The following is a 16,431-nucleotide window of genomic DNA, read 5'->3' as shown; positions in this document are numbered from 1 at the left end:
TCGTCATCGTATTGTCGCGTTGTCGCCATCTATCTCGTTCTCGCATTCTCGCCCTCTCTCGTAACCACGATGACCCGAACGGTATTCCGTAAACAGGTCAGCATGATAGCACTCATAGTATATCAACACTGAACAAGAAACAGTGTGAATAAAAGTAAATCAAAACTAAAATTTGTATCGTAAATCCAGTCCTGTTGCTAAACACTACAAACTCGAGCTGAAATCAAGATTCAATGCCTGCCTGAACGTGATTCATAAACGTAAACAGAACTGTAAACATAAAACAGTAACAAAACAAAACAACTTTCCAGCTTTGTTTACTTACATTTGAAAAACTGCAACAAAAAGTTGAAATAAATTGTGCAATATTGAGATCAATTTTGATCAAATATAGCAATACCAGTAAAAACAAAAATGTTGTCCTTACTGCTGCCATACTAAAACTAAATTTATATTGCATACTTATCAAGACTTAACTTGACGATATTGAATCCTTGTCTTTTACTCGCCTTCTCAATTGTCCCAGAGTCTGCTTTGTAAAGACTAAAACGTCGAAACTGAAAAAAGTCAAGCATACCAAAGCAATAATCAAACCAAACTAGTTATTTAATTACCATATGTTTTTGTAGAGGTTTGGCAGCCTACTGGCTTCTTGATACATTTCCTCTTCTTTTTGACCAACTGTAGAGCATCACATAAATTCAAATCCAAAACATAAAAAGGCATAAACACCCTACCTACAAACCAGTATATTTGCTTTGACTTACCTAGTGTACAGACTCCTAATACAGCTGCGGGATTCTTTTCCTGTTCCAAGCTGACAAAAAATATCAGCGAGTGAAACCAGAAACAGAGAAAACCAGAGCGACATATTGAATACAACAGAGTTACCGTTAACCTATGCGTAGAGCTGTGTTGCAGGGGTTATTCTTTCTTGAAATGGTCGTCTTCTACCTTACTGCAAAGCAAACCTGAAAATTAGAATGCATATAAAGAAACATTAACAGAAACCAAACCGAAATTTTGTTTCTACTTGTATCCCTTCTTCGGTAGAGTTGATCCAAAGTAGTTGAATTCCTTATTACAACGCAACTTATCTGTCTACGCCAGGAACTCGAAGTGGAATTCCTTCTTACAACGAAACTTCTCTGTCTACGCCAGGAACTAGTAACTCAACCTCCTGTCGAGTTGTTTCACAGCGGTTAAAATCCTTATTAGTTCACGTCTTCTCTGCTGAGACCTACTACCAAACCATCCGTGAAATCTGAAACAGAGGAAAGCAAAACATGTATGGAACAAATCAAATAAAAAATATTTTCATTTGCCTTACTTCTATCGAGTTGTAGATTTAAAGTGCTCATAAAATCTGACAGTGTAATGCAAAACATGCACGCAGCAAATCAAACAAACACAATCGTTCAACTAACCTTTCTTTAACCGTCGTGTGACAGCAGTTGAATTTCTTTTTTCCATACACGTTTTTTTTTCTGTAGAGACCATACCCACTGCTGGTTAAAAACTTAAACAGAGCAAAGAAAACATGCGTGGTATAAATCAAATAAACACAATTGTTATAAATACCGTTGTGTACGTTCCATACACTTTATAAAATATGGTCCTCTTCTTGAATCGTCTTCAAACATAGAAGATTGCAAAGACATTGTTTAAACACAATTTGTAATCATCAGATTGATTCCTTTTCCGTTCAGGCCACCTTTCAAACCATCACCGAAAACAACATTTGGTATCGTACAGACAACAAGAAACCTACAAGACTTATCACAAGAAAAGTGTTGCCTAACGTTTATGAGAGCTCTCAACAGCATGTCCGTTCTTCTCGACTGTTCAAATGCAACTGTAAGTACTTCACCGACAGGCCAAATTTTTATTTTTAGACTTGAGCAAATTCTAGACAAACCTTTATGGTTTTTCGAGAAGCTACAAAATCAGCACTGCTGCTTTTGACTGCCATGTACTTCACTGCTTTGCTGACCAACTTAAGTTATCAAGGCAAATATATTTCATAAAAATGTGCACTAAAATTTATTTGTTTATATGTTATACACTGAAATAAACCATGCAACAACTAATGTAATCTCCTTTAGTCTAAAATTAACTTTTTTGTTTCCCAGCTCTTTTTAACTGTCAGGTCTGCATCTCATGTCATATACAGCCATGTTGGAATTGAAATGCACGTTAAATACTTATCTTGTTCATTTGAGATTTAATCGAAATAGTTTTAAAATGTTTAAAATGCTTTTTACGCTGAATTCTAGCATTTTATTCAAATATGTAATGGATCATGTATGTGTATTAAACGTGTTAGAACCAAATTGAGGCTCTTTCGTTAAAAAGCCACTTATGCAATTCCCTATTGAAGCTTTACTTCGGCGATTAATAATCTAAGTAAAAAGTTGTTACTTCCTCTGTCGAGCGAACATCAAAGTAAAGCCCCAATTAAATAACAAATTCTCGTAAAAGGAACAATCAAACTCAACTTGTTTACCTTATAACTAATTATAATATCTATATGTAATAAAATTATGTTTATGGTGAAAAACGCCCGCGCATATGCAAGAATTCAACAAATATTTAGTCAAAGCGTTGAGAGCACTGCAGTTGTTCACTTTTGAATGTATTTTATATAAAAGTCACATGACATGAAGTTAGACTTTTTAACGTAGGTCAATCGAACACATACAAACACCAATGTTATATACTGTTAATATTCTACAGTGGTGAGATTTTCAAGGAGGTAACTAACATTGATTTACAATCTCACATTATTGTATGCAGGATTCACACAAACTCCAATTTTGATAACAGATGAAGCTAAGTGTAAACAAGAACTATCTTCAAAAAATTATGTTCGACGTAGAATAAAGTATTATAGGTTAGGGCTAAGTTAAGTAAAAGAAGAAGCCAGGTTTCAGCGTTTCGAGGACAACTCACATCATAAGCTAATTTACTGTACATTTAGTGACAGCACCTGGTCTGTTGTAACACGTACGCTTTACATTCGTGGAACTTGACTGCAGACAGCAACAATTTCGCGCTCTTATTAAAGCACGGGTTTTACATGGCGTTTATGTATAGTAAATTTAATTGCTCACCATATGTTTTTAACTTTTAATAAGTTACTATTGTTAACATGTAAAAGTTGTGATGATGATGCACAACATTATCTTTAAGGTACTGTAATAAAATCTATTTAATAATACGTAAATGGTAAAACTGTAATTACTTATCTGCAGTAAACGCTTACTTCGTTGACCGACGTCAATCAACAATAATAGTCGCCACTTTACCCGCCCTCATAAGCATTCTCGTAAACGTTTTGACGGTGAACATCACAGTTTGGCGACTAGAAAGTTACCTAAGAATTTTTCGTGACGCATCTTTGGTAGAACACATGATTGTGTAATGTGCCTTGATTTTTTTACAATCGCCCTTTTCTTTAACATGTTAGAGTTAAATCGCCAGCTGAAAGATTTAATCGTCATTTGCGATTTTTACGATCGGAAACGCTCACATTTAGTATACTAACTTTGAAATAAAGTTAGAAAAAATAGCTTTTAAATAATTAAATTGAAAAAAGGTTCAGATTTTAGGTTTTGTTTTCATTTGTTAATCCACGGACTCTAGATTACACTCCGTGGTTAATCGCATATTTAATGCATGAAATGTGTGTAATTAAGTGCACGTATATTCAAACCACTCGTGAATGTTCGTAATAAAAGTTATACTACGGGAGGTTACATAATATGTGTCCTCACATGGCTTATTATGAGTTTAATTGTTTCACCATCAAAATACAAGGTATTGAAATATTTCATTGACACGCAGTTTTCTTTCGATACTTTCAAATCATTCTTCCAAAGCCGCGCCATGCGAAAATGGGTCTTTTGGCGCTTTGGCTAGAGTGGCTCAAGCCTTGTCTGCGCAATTGCACAGTTTAGTTAGGAGCTGCGCTGTCCGCTATAGATCACGCAAGGTTTCATGGTCTCATAAGGTATCTCCTGACCAGACTGCGAGATGCCCAGGCTGGGCTATAGCTACGCTGGGCGCATATGTCATAATACCCATTTTCGTATTACGCGTGTCTTTAAAAATCTCTTTAAAAATGACGTGTAATATGTCATACGGTTTAGATTTAGTCAAGCATCTGGCATTCAATACGCCATGAATAGGATGCATAATTCACGATTCCTACCTTAAACCTAGCACACGGTTCAGTTGGTATAGTTTAGTAGTCGCATTTATAAGTAAAGGAATGTTTACACCTACACGGCAATGCATTATACATGTTTAATCGAAATTTGCGATTTTCGTTAAATATGAGAAGTTGTATGTTTATGTGAAATAAGACGATGTCGCAGAAGGATAATCGCAGTGTCGGAGAAGTTGATTTCGACACGGAGGAAACAACACAAAAGCAAATATTCCACCTCTCTGGTGAGTTGCATTTAATGACAATTGTATTCTTATGACTTAATAATTCATCATTATTCAAAATATGACACATCAAATCGAGTTAGTACATAATAAAAATTTTCCTTGGATTAAATGAAGAACAGTTTGTTATTTATTTCTTCACTTAATCGTTTATAGATTGCACATTATTTGTGGTTGCAAGAAGACTACAAAATGCTATAACTTAGCATAATTGACAAACGCACAGGAATTACTGTATTGCACTATACTTAAGAATAGTGATTTGTTCTCTTATTGGTACAATCACACATAGATAACTGTTCGTTATTTCATTTATTCGTCTTTTAAAATAGTGCAATGTCCTCTTATTGCCACAGATATCGCTTCGACCAATGATCAAAGTGAAGGAGCAGCAGCGATTCGAAAAAATTAACCGATACAAACTGAAAGTATAAACGAAGACGGTAAGTTGAAATTGAAGGACATATCTTTTGATTGATTCAAATTGTTCGATAGTTACCTTATTTGGATATGTATTGTAAATATATTCATTTAAATATCGCGGTATAGAACATTATTTTCAAACATTGAAATATTGCGTATTTGTTTTGAATACAAGGGTCTTAAATGGTATATATGTATACCTTATAGATTATGGAAATAAATACATTGTGCGACTTCGCATTTTCTTAGTATTAATCTTTAAATTTAAAGCTGATGATTTTAAATAATAGTAATAAATAGTAATATTATGTTTCCAATTGTCAACAATCTCAAGAATACCTTTTTTATTTTGTGAACACTGACTGAAATATATGTTCCGTCATAGTATAATAAAAGCAATACAGTAAACGCATGAAATTAAACATACAGCCACGGTTGTTAACACCGACGCTGTACATAATTATACAATTATATGTGTTTCTTGTTATATCAAATATAAAAATAATAAAACTATGAATATGAAGTCGATTCTACACATGCTACTTAAATATACAGACAAGAAAATAATATATTCCGTATACATGAATTATTTCGCGATTTTATATTAATAAAACAACACAAGTTTCCAATGTCTTACTCATCTGAGTTTTCTCTGCAGGCAAACAAAATGTTTCTTTTGTGGCAAATAACGCGGTTAAAACTAACAGTAGAGGTGCCGTCGAAAGAGTTAAAGATTAACCGGTAACTAACGATAAACCAGTAGTAGACCGTTTATATGTATTTGATGGTGAAAACTTTGTATCATACTATGCTACACAAAAACAACCAGGGGATTATCAATCAAGTTTAGGGTTCTCATTAATTTAAATATGAAAGTGTGCATTTAACCAAATTATATTCTAATACATTAAAAATACTACTGATTCCTACTATTAAAATTATAAGATTGATTATGCCCAATACTAGAATGTAGTGAAAAGCCCATTCAAATATCAATCAATTTCAGTTCAGCTGATCAGATTTCTGCTGGTAGTGGGTTTGAAATTGTCACAGGTGCAACTGGAAAAGTGGCCAATGCAAAGAACAGGCCTAACAATACTCAACAAGGTATTTAGTAACATATTTCAAAAGCAGTTATACATTTGTCTGCTTTCTTCAATGAAATACATATAACCAATACAAGTCCTTTCTAATTTGGGTGTTTCATTTAAGGAAACACAATTACTTTGGTTACTTCAGAGTACGCTGATGTCAACGCACTGCATGTTCATGTACACATTAATTTGAATGATTTGAAACGTAAGTATCAATTGTTATGAAAGGCTAATTCATTAAATTGTTAATTGCTATTTAAATAAATCAGATCATTGTTTGTTTTGATTTTTTTCTGAATACCGGTGATATTTGAATTTACCGAATTTACGGCTCTTTTCAGGAGGTACACATACACCAGAAGAGTACGCTGTTCTCAAAGTACCAGAGGAAGCATCTGTTGCGACCACTCCTCTCCCACTTCCGCCGAAGACCACCAATCATCGAATGCTTAGCAAAATCCCTGTCGAGGTTAATGTATTTTCTAGAGTAAGATCAGAGGGGATAATCACGTGATATTTAAGATGGCGACCTCCATACCGAGATCGTTATTTTTCGCCGTTTCATATCCTTTATTACTTCTGTTTATTTTTTAAATGACGCTCACTTTCCAGCCATATCAGTAAAAGGGTGATTAGCGTTTATTTCGTGTTCAAATTCGCTTTAAATCTCGACTTTACGCCCGCAATTTTTCGTAGTGGAGTCCTAATTAGGTCATCCCGCTTAGAAATTTCGCACCGAGTAAAGTCGAGATATAGAGCGAATATTACTATGAAATAAAAGCCAGTAACTTTCTTCCTAATATGGCTGGAAAGTGAGCGGAATAAAAAAATAATAATACAAGTAATAAAGGATATAAAACGACGAAAAATACCTGCCTCGGCATGGACGTCGCCATTTTGTTTGTCACGTGATTACCCCCTCTGAAGATGATTTTGATATAGAATTGAAACCATCATGCTTGTTTTGGTTTTAGCTGAAACTTTATCATTTGCTCCAGTATAAGGGAAAACAGTTAATATAAATATTTTTTGTAATGTTTTTGGAACATTACCATGTCCCTTATGTCTATTGTCCACGAAGATGTTGACGTTTCCTAATTCACATACTTCAAACATGTTTAACTTATTTACTTGAAATGTAAAATATAGTTTTCAATAACTTTCTTTTAGTAAGTCATAATTGCGTTCAGCACTTTTATGGATATTCTTAATATTGAATCACAGGTTAATGTATATAACACACAAGTTTCTAGTTCGGGTTGTATTTATGTAATTAATGTTAGGCAATCTGTGATCGGCCATTCACTTAACACTTCTCAATTTTAATTTCTCATAGACTTTAAGCACAGTTTTTCGATAATTTCAAAATATCTTAATTATGAACACTTGAAATAATCCGTTTTAACCGACTAGCAAGTCAGATACCACCCTTTTTAAATACTGTTAATGTGGCTTATCAAAACATAACATATTAAACTATACGATCTATCACGCGATACTAAAGTATATGATAGGTATTCGCAGTATATCAAACATATTTGAATCATAACCTATGCATGCCCCTGTCATATAAAAGGTTCCTGCTAAATACACTTATAATTCTTTGAAAAGGCCAAATGACATACATGGTATAAGCATATGCAATGAATCATATTTATACACGCATCAAACGGTGACATTATTAAATTCGATTTGTAACTGAGAAGTTCAAGTCATATTCATTGAAATACTATATTGATAATACTACGGTCGATTGAAGATACACAAGTCATCATAACAGACTCTAAACCCGAACATTTAACCGTTTACCCTCTTTCATGATATATCATATTTACTACATGACAATATACTGATATTTATGTTTACCTGAAGAAAAATTAACAGACCATCAAATACAGTCATAGAGATAAGCAAACGGTGACTTGATGGTCAACAGGAGGAAGTAAGTACTCTAGGTTACAGTAAATGAACCTTTTTCACCACATCGCATTTCATTAGTTTTAAAATTAACTACGAAGGAACAATAATAGAATATATAACAAGTTTATTCAATGAGGTTTAAAGAAAGGCCAGTTTAATGTTAATGTTTAATATTGAAGCAGAACAGGTAAAGAGAGTAGTAACAAGAAATATCTTTTAAAAAGATATACGGCGTTGATTGTGGTCGATGTTTATGAACGATCAAACGTTATCTTTATGAGATAAAAAGTAGCGGATGCCTTTTTCTGCGCAGTTCTTAGCTACATCATAAGCAAATCAATTACGGGGTGTTGCGCCAGATTTTGTGGCTTATTTTGCTTTATGTGATATTATTACTCAGATATCTATATTTACAGAATAGAAAAACACAAGAAACATGAACATAAACGATTGCATATAGGTCAGCCGGCAATACTCGAATCTTATTTAATTGCATAATTATAGTATAGTGAATTATTGTGCTCATGCTTAATAAACTGGTCTAAATGGATAAATATTTCTAATTATTTTTATCAAAATTGGTCCTTATCATGCAAATGTTAAAACCATATTAAAAATCGATGATTGACATACCACAATAATATCGCCGAATATCTTTATTTAGTATCTTTCTGATCAAAACAGACTTCAAGTGCACAAAGTTTACGAGACGGCGTTTATATAAAGATTTCTGCAACTGACCGCAAACTGACCTTGATACCTTGCGGATTGGAATGCAATGCATTACAGTCAGTACGTTATTGTCAGTAAGACCGGTGTACCACAATGATCGCAACCCCTTCTGCGAACTCCGGTGATGAACTGTATATAAACTCTGACTTTCACAAATGGCCGGGAGTTGACCCGAAACCTCGCGGGTTGAAATGCAATGCAAGTAAGTACTAAATATGACAACATAGCTACTAGTATAAACGCTTTTGCGCTGGTAATTCTCTGAAAATAAAAGGTGAACGCACAAACTGTATTTATGTCGAAAATTGATTGTAAAACTGTTCTACCTATTGAGCCTTTTCATTAGAGATAAAATTGTTTCATGCAGTAAAACAGTGTTACAAAGACGCGGATATGTTTCCAATGTTATGTTGTTATACTCAAATCAGCCAATGGAATAAATGAAGTGTATTCATTCGTACCTAGCCGCGGGAAATTGTATTTGAGTATTATTGGACACTTACAAAGGTCAAGTCAGGGTGAAAAGCTGGCTTATTCAGCTAACGCCGAAAAAAACTCCCCATGCCTATCAAACAAGTACAATGTGATGATTGGGCAAATAATAAAGAAAAAAATCCTTAAATTCAAACTGTAATAGATAATTCGAGTTAAAACATATATAATATGTTTTATCATATTCGTTTACAATAGGATTGATATTTGTATCAATGGTTACAAATATGACTCATTTGCCGCGTACACGTATATTGTTAATTATTTAATTTCGTGTGGCTATTTAAATGGATATCGTTTAATGATGACATTATTCAATATATTAATTTTATTAAACCTTTTCAAACTGATAATTCACAGAAGACGTTGCGTTGAGGGCTGAACATGATCCCAGTTGGGTACAGCCTTTTGACTTAACGTATAATAAGACTGACGAAGATTGTAAGTATTGACTAATTATTACTACTACTACTACTACTACTACATTTACTACTACTACTACTACTACTACTACTACTACTACTACTACTACTACTACTACTACTACTACTACTACTACTACTACTACTACTACTACTACAACACAACAACTACTACTACTACTACTACTACTACTACTACTACTACTACTACTACTACTACTACTACTACTACTACTACTACTACTACTACTGCTGCTACTACTACTACTACCACTACTACTACTACTACTACTACTACTACTACTACTACTACTACTACTACTACTACTACTACTACTACTACTACTACTTCTACTACTTTTACAACAACAACAACAACTACTACAACAACAACAACTACTACTACTTCTACTACTATTACTACTACTAATACTACTTCTACTACTACTACTACTACTACTTCTACTACTAGTACTACTACTAATACTACTTCTACTACTACTACTACTACTACTACTACTACTACTACTACTACTACTACTACTACTACTACTACTACTACTACTACCACTACCACTACTACTACTAATACTTCTACTACTACTACTACTACTACTACTACTTCTACTACTACTACTACTACTACTATTATTATTACAAAAATCGTCACACTACTACTATTGCTACTACCACTACCACTACTACTACTACCACTGCTACTACTACTACTACTACTACTACTACTACTACTACTACTACTACTACTACTACTACTACTACTACTACTACAACAACTACTACTACTACTACTACTACTACTACTACTACTACTACTACTACTACTACTACTACTACTACTACTACTACTGCTGCTACTACTACTACTACCACTACTACTACTACTACTACTACTACAACTACTACTACTTCTACTACTACTACTACTACTACTACTACTACTTCTACTACTTTTACAACAACAACAACTACTACTACAACAACAACAACTACTACTACTTCTACTACTAGTACTACTACTAATACTACTTCTACTACTACTACTACTACTACTTCTACTACTAGTACTACTACTAATACTACTTCTACTACTACTACTACTACTACTACTACTACTACTACTACTACTACTACTACTACTACTACTACTACTACTACTACTACTACTACCAATACCACTACTACTACTAATACTTCTACTACTACTACTACTACTACTACTACTTCTACTACTACTACTACTACTACTACTATTATTATTACAAAAGTGTATATGATTATAATACAGATATTTATTTTTGAGTAACAAGGTTGTCCAAATACTTGTGAACATCTGTCATTTCAGTTTTGAAGTCGTACGACTGTGTACCAATATTGAAGATGCAAGTTGTAATTCAATATTAATACTTTTTCGCCCATGCGTACATAAAGGATGCATTCACTGATTGTGGCGCTTAAAGAAATGAACTAATTAAAACAAAAATAACTTGCGTTTGAGGGTAGAACTTATTAACTACGTATTGAAATGGATTTTACAAACATTTTTATGCTCTTCGATATCTATATATAAGTAGTAGTTATAGGAGTCATACATACCAGTTAACTGTTTCCATTCATGCACACTATCTATAAATACAATATACAAACAATTGCACACTTGTTTATGTTACCATATCGAAATATTATTTGTATGTAGTTATACTTATTTTCAACAGACAATGGCCATTGCAGATGTGTCTTTCGGGCATATTGGAATTTGTTATAATTGTACATAAAAACAGACACAAATACGTGCTATAAATTCCTTTCATTGTTTCAGAAAAGCTTATTGGAAATCCTTGGTCTACCACCTATCAGGATATTGAGTACGTGGAGCAGTCTAAAGTAACAATAACGTCTGTGAGTAATTAAATTTGTTAACATGTTCATAGATAAACAATATAGTTTACGATATAAATGAAACGATCAATCAAACTTATATAAAAAAAAACTAAATGATGAAGAGAAATTAATCAGTTTAACATCAAACATTGGTGTGGGTAATGGGTAGAAAGCATACTGGACTTGTTTATGAAAGTTTAATGTTATTCCATTTTTGTTCAAAAATATGAAGTGTATCAATTGTTTAGGGCAATTTCCTTTTCAATTTGAATCTTCAGTTTTATATAATTGATAAACCAGTTCATTGTAGGTACTTGTTTTCTGTATTTCATACTTAACATAAAATATTTCATTAATGTAATTATGTAATTCACAGCGTTATTAGCCTCTTGTATTTTGAAGGTATTTACCCCCCAAACTGATGCCTAAGAGAGATGGTTTGACATTTAATTGTTGTTTCTCTAGAAAGGTTGTCAATTGATTCCATAGAGGTTGAATATGTTTACACTCCAAGAAAAGGTGTTCTATTGTTTCAATATGTTCACTTCACATATCACATAGATTTGTGTTTGATAGGTTGCACTTAAAAAGATATTGATTTGTAGCTATAATTCTCTGGATGTATTAATATTGAAAAATTCTCAGTATGCTATCAGTAGTTGATTTATATGGCATGACAAATATTTGTTTCCAATTTGATTATTTTTCCCCAAGAATGTTTTGCCATTTAATTTGAGCTTTAGATTGTTCGGCAGGGTGTATAAAATATTTTGTTTGTTTTGTTTTGTTTTGCAATCATGTTTTCTACGAAAGTTTTTGAGTACATGGTGTGTTATTTGTATTGAAAACAGTTTTAATATGTATGGGTATACTTTTGATCAATGTGTAGTACATCAGGAAATTACTTGTAGGTATTCCGAATATGTAGCATAAGAAATCAAAAGAATAGAAGTCGTTTATTCTGTAGTCGTATAATTGATCTATACATTTTATGTTTCGTTCGAACCAATTTTTATAGAAAAACGTTTTATTATTAGTAGTTATGTCTTTATTGTTCCATAGATTGATTTTACTGTTAAGTTTGGTTTCTAAATTATGAGTAACTTTACACCATGCTGATAGAACATTCGATAGAAATATGTTTTTGGTTGAAATTTCGTCTAAGATATTGTTGTCGATATTACATTCAAAAGGTAAGGTGTTACCATATGTTTTAAGTATTTTCTGGTAGAATAATTTCCATTTACTCGTATTGGTGCTATCTAAATATCTGTAGACCCAACTGCATTTGATTGCATTCAGGAATGAATCTATATCCGTTAGTCTGATACCACCATATTCTACTGATTGAATTAATTGAGTTCGCTTAATTTTATCAGGTTTACCGTCCCATATGAAATTAAATATTTCTGATTTTATATCTTCAATAATATCATTTGGTGGGTTTGGGAGAACTGTTAGTGCATACATTAATTTAGGGAGTGCAAACGTTTTCAACACGGTGTTTTTACCGATTAGTGTAAGTTTACGATGCTGCCATGATTTTAAACAATTTTTAAATTTTTGTAATTTAGGCAATATGTTCTTTTAAATGGTGTCATTTTCATTGTTTGTAAAGGTTATTCCTAACGTTGTTGCTTCATCTGATGTCCAGTTAAATTTCATTTCTTTTTTAATATGAATATTCCTTTGTTTAGATTTACCTACTCGTAGCACAGTGCATTTACTTTTGTTTAGTTTAAGACCAGATGCCATTCCAAAAAGGGTTAGCGATTCTATAAGATTATCGAATAAGTCGCTACTGTGATTTAAAAAATAAGTTGCGTCGTCAGCAAAAAGGGACTGTTTAATTTCTTCGTCGGGTTATAGCGATATTCCCTTTGTATGGTTATTTGATTGGATATAGTGTGATAGATACTCAACTCAACTCAACTCAACTCAGTTTATTAAGTAAATAAAGGCCGTTGGCCCAAAATACACAGTATTTGATACAAAATATAACACAGGTTTGTAGTTGCGAACACATCATCTTAATACTAAAATATGTCAACATATTACATAGTGTTAATGTTACATCAAAAATATATCAGCTTATTCAATTGTGTTCAAAAGATTATACACATCTTCTTTAAACTAAAATATGTCAACATATCACATTGTGTTAATGTTACTTTAAAAATATATCAGCTATTCAATATTGTTCAAAAGATAATACCCATACAAACACAATTTCAATAGTGTGTCATTATCTGTTTTTCTCATCAGATTATAAAAGTCATGTACAGAATTTCCACCCATATACCCATTATGTAGAAATTCTCTACGGACAACGTCATATTTACTACATTGAAAAAACGCATGGTATTCACAGTCAATAATAGATAAATGTTTCTCGATACAACAAAAATTACAAATTCTCAAGTTATATGCAAGATGCAACTGCCTACCAATTTCAATAGTTAAATTTGTGATTGGAGCATCTAAACTTGGCAAAGGCTATCTGATATTTAGCGGAATTTCCAACTGCAAATATCTTTCGGTCTTATAATGGTTACCTCTAGATGCATTGTTTATGTCACTGTGCCAATTTTGTGTGACGCAATCAATTATACGCTGACGAAAAATTACACACAAATAAGTCTACGTTGCCAATATCCTAAGAGATCCAGGCGCATCCGAAACCATATCTAAATATTACAGATTTTACATGTGTTGCCAAGCAAGTACGCCCGGCGTTATCTATTGATATTACAGCATTGTTTATGAAATCTGTCATTAGACATCATTAACAGTTTACACACGATGCATATAATAAATAGCGAGGATGAAAGTGGACATCCTTGTCTTACCCCTCGTTTGATGTTAAAACTGTTTAAGAAAAAGCCATTGTTAATCATTATACTGTTAATATCGGTGAAAATAGCTTTTCCCATTTAACTAGACTTTCACCGAAATTAATATTTTCTCAGCAAGAGAACATAAACGAATGGTCCAATGAATCGAGAGCCTTTTCGAAGTCTGCAAAGAAAATGAGGCCAGAATTGTTTGGTTGGTTCAAATAATGTATGCATTCTTGTATCAGACGTACGTTTTCACCAATGTAACGTTCTTTAATGAAATCAGATTGTGATCTTGAAATGATTGATAGTATTTTTTTTAAATTCTGTTTGATATACTGTTAGTAGCAATTTTATAATCATTGTTCAGTAAACTAATAGGGCGCCAGTTTGATAAGGATTCTAAGTTTTTTCCAGGTTTTGGAATGGGTGATATTATACCTTGTTTTTGTAGCGTAGTTAAGTTTTCGTTGTTAAATGAATAGTTAAGCGAATTAATTAGATGTGTTTTTATATCATTCCAGATTGTTTTATAGCATTCAATAGTGATGCCATCAGATCCTGGACTTTTGTTATTTTGCATTTCTTTTAGAGCTAATCCACATTCATATTCATTAAGTAATTCATCGCACAGTAGTTTTTCCTCTTGATTTAAAGCATGATGTGTATTTTTAAAAAGGGTGTTATTTTCAACATGTTTTCGTTTATAGAGGGTTTCGAAAAATATACGTTGTTATTCTAGTATTTGAGTTCTGTTTGTTATTTCTTCGCCATTGACTACTATTTTGTGTACAGTTTTTTGTTCACTTCAATGTTTTTCAATCTTTGCGAAGTATTTTGTATTTTTTTCATTGTGTAAAAGATGTTGTGCACGTGCTCGTAGTATTATTCCATTAAGATGTGTATGATAAATTCCTTCTAATACTTGTTTTTTTGATATTATTTCATTTTCAATGGCTTTAGTGTCGTTTGTGTTTGTTTCATGGAAATGTTTTTCAAGTGCTTCAATGATGTTAATGGTTTCAGTTTCAAGTTTGTGTTTTTCTTTTTGTTTAAGTGATGGGTATCTAATTGTTCTATTACGTATATTTCCTTTAATTACTTCCAATAAGGTGTTTGGGTTCGCATCTTTATTATTTTGAATTATATTGATAAGTAGTAGTAGTAGTAGTAGTAGTAGTAGTAGTAGTAGTAGTAGTAGTAGTAGTAGTAGTAGTAGTAGTAGTAGTAGTAGTAGTAGCAGCAGCAGTAGTAGTAGTAGTAGTAGTAGTAGTAGTAGTAGTAGTAGTAGTAGTAGTAGTAGTAGTAGTAGTAGTAGTAGTAGTAGTAGCAGTAGTAGAAGTAGTAGTAGTAGACGTAGTAGTATCAGTAGTAGTAGTAGAAGTAGTAGTAGTAGTAGTAGTAGTAGTAGTAGTAGTAGTAGTAGTAGTAGTAGTAGTAGTAGACGTAGTAGTAGTAGTAGTAGTAGTAGTAGACGTAGTAGTAGTAGTAGTAGTAGTAGTAGTAGTAGTAGACGTAGTAGTAGTAGTAGTAGTAGTAGAAGTAGTAGTAGTAGTAGTAGTAGTAGTAGTAGTAGTAGTAGTAGTAGTAGTAGTAGTAGTAGAAGTAGTAGTAGTAGTAGTAGTAGTAGTAGTAGTAGTAGTAGTAGTAGTAGTAGTAGTAGACAGATGGCATCATACGGTCAATAAACCATAGCATTAAAATTAATTGACTCTGGTGCCATATGGGGACACTGAATTGCGAAGCGCCGCTGTACGCAACATCATTCATGAGAGATCGGACGTCGCATTAACCCTGTCTCAATAATGTTTCCTTGAACCGCTGATACTTTTTGTTTGTTGCGTGTGTGGTCCAAGGTAACGCCATAACTTTCTATATGGTTTCACATTCAGAAACGTAACTCTCCTATTATTAAAAATGATTTGAAGACTGTATTATCTCCCTTGAATATTGGAAACAAAACGAAAAATACGAATTAACATGTGGATTTGTCTCATGTAGCAAAAACACTATGTTTCGGATAAGAAATGTATTTATTGATTTCATTAAATAATGTTTTATAATATTCTTATGGGCAATGACTCAATCGTGATATTGTCACATCATTATACTTTAAACAGTTTAATACACCCCGAATGAAATCCAGTTAATTAATCA

At 32.7% G+C, this 16,431-nt stretch overlaps 1 long non-coding RNA gene across 1 annotated transcript; it reads left to right on the top strand.

The window, feature by feature from the left end:
* The first annotated feature begins 7,869 nt into the window (after window positions 1-7,869).
* Window positions 7,870-11,455, top strand: LOC127867273 (uncharacterized). The gene is made up of 3 exons (XR_008043415.1): window positions 7,870-7,914; window positions 9,477-9,557; window positions 11,376-11,455. It is a non-coding gene; the product is annotated as an uncharacterized LOC127867273 (long non-coding RNA).
* Window positions 11,456-16,431: the final 4,976 nt, after the last annotated feature.

This window comes from Dreissena polymorpha, chromosome 1, assembly GCF_020536995.1.
Source record: "Dreissena polymorpha isolate Duluth1 chromosome 1, UMN_Dpol_1.0, whole genome shotgun sequence".
NCBI lineage: Eukaryota > Metazoa > Mollusca > Bivalvia > Myida > Dreissenidae > Dreissena > Dreissena polymorpha.
Note: the sequence above shows the minus strand (reverse complement) of the source record. Positions and strands in the feature narration are given on the sequence as shown.